This window comes from Coenobita brevimanus, chromosome 84 (genome assembly GCF_032717465.1).
Source record: "Coenobita brevimanus isolate Jiangsu-jjx chromosome 84, ASM3271746v2, whole genome shotgun sequence".
NCBI lineage: Eukaryota > Metazoa > Arthropoda > Malacostraca > Decapoda > Coenobitidae > Coenobita > Coenobita brevimanus.
The window spans coordinates 32,331,824-32,332,847 of NC_137037.1; positions in this window are offsets into that span (position 1 = coordinate 32,331,824).

Here is a 1,024-nt window from a genome sequence, read left to right on the forward strand (position 1 = left end):
AGCAGTCTCTGAAAGAGTTGGGCATCACCCAGATCACGTCTTCAGCTTACCATCCCCAGACCCAAGGAGCGTTGGAGAGATATCATCAAACACTCAAATCGATGCTCAAGAAATACTGTTTGGAACATCAGAAAGACTGTGATAAAGGTCTTCCATTCGATGTATTTGCTGCAAGAGAATCTCCAAATGAATCACTGGGCTTCTCACCTTTTGAACTACTGTTTGGCCATGAAGTAAGAGGACCCCTTAAGCTACTCAAGGAATGCTGGCTGTCGGAGGAAGATGACGTCAACCTGCTGGAGTATGTGATGAAGTTCAAAGAACGGCTGTCCACTGCTTTACAGTTGGCGAGAGAGAATTTAGGAGCTGCTCAGGAGAAGATGAAGACTTGGTATGATAAGAAGTCCAGGTTACATCACTTTCAGCCAGGAGATCAGGTTTTGATTCTGCTACCAGTTCATGGGCAACCTCTTCAAGCCAAGTTTATTGGTCCTTATTTCGTGGAGAAGAAACTCAGTGATGTCAACTATGTCATCGCCACACCAGATCGTAGAAAGAACAAGCAACTATGTCACATCAACATGCTAAAGTTATATCACAGGCGGGACAAAAATAATCCAGTCTGCACTGTAGCTGTTCCACCCGAGTCTGCAAGTGAAGCTCTCCCATGCAGTATGAGCCTGAGTGATAGTTTGGGGAAGAATCCTGATATCATGAATGATCTCCAGACTAAGCTTTCTCATCTACCTCCCCAGGAAAGGCAGGAGTTTTCGGCATTACTGCAGGAGTACCCACAAGTGTTCCGTGCCACTCCAGGAAGAACCACTGTGTTGATGCATGATGTCGATGTTGGAGACGCAAAGCCAATTAAATTGCCTCCTTACCGTGTGAACCCAGTGAAAGTTCCTCTCATCCAGAAGGAGCTTGGCTACCCGTCAGACCACAAGATGATTGAGCCCTGTCAGAGCGAGTGGAGTTCTCCTGTCACTCTAGTCCCTAAGCCAGGTGGGTCACAGCAGCTTTG